This window comes from Lolium rigidum, chromosome 6, assembly GCF_022539505.1.
Source record: "Lolium rigidum isolate FL_2022 chromosome 6, APGP_CSIRO_Lrig_0.1, whole genome shotgun sequence".
Taxonomy (NCBI): Eukaryota; Viridiplantae; Streptophyta; class Magnoliopsida; order Poales; family Poaceae; genus Lolium; species Lolium rigidum.
In genome coordinates, this window is record NC_061513.1 from 180,983,982 (window position 1) to 180,984,371 (window position 390).

Below are 390 nucleotides of genomic sequence, written 5' to 3' on the forward strand. Positions count from 1 at the left end.
CTCGTTGGAGTCGTTGTTGTAATATATGTATCTTGTGGGCTCTATTGTAATCCTGTTGTAATGTTACCGCTCGTGTTAATTCCTCTGGCATCACGTGTGTGATTCGTCGCGCACGTCGTGTCGGAGGGCGTCTCAGAATCGATACCGTGCGGATTTCGGCGGGATCGCTGGAATCCTCAGGGTACCGGTTCCGGGGCGTCACACACATGGATGGGGGAAACATGGCTGGTTGATGTAGAGGCGTCGGTGGTGATGGCGGCGATGATCTCCTCCAATTCCCCGTCCCGGTGGAGTGCCAGAACGGAGACTTCTGGCTCCCGAGACGGAGTTTCGCGATGTGGCGGCGTTCTGGAGGGTTTACGGCGACTTCGACTTCTCCCCGTGCGTTTT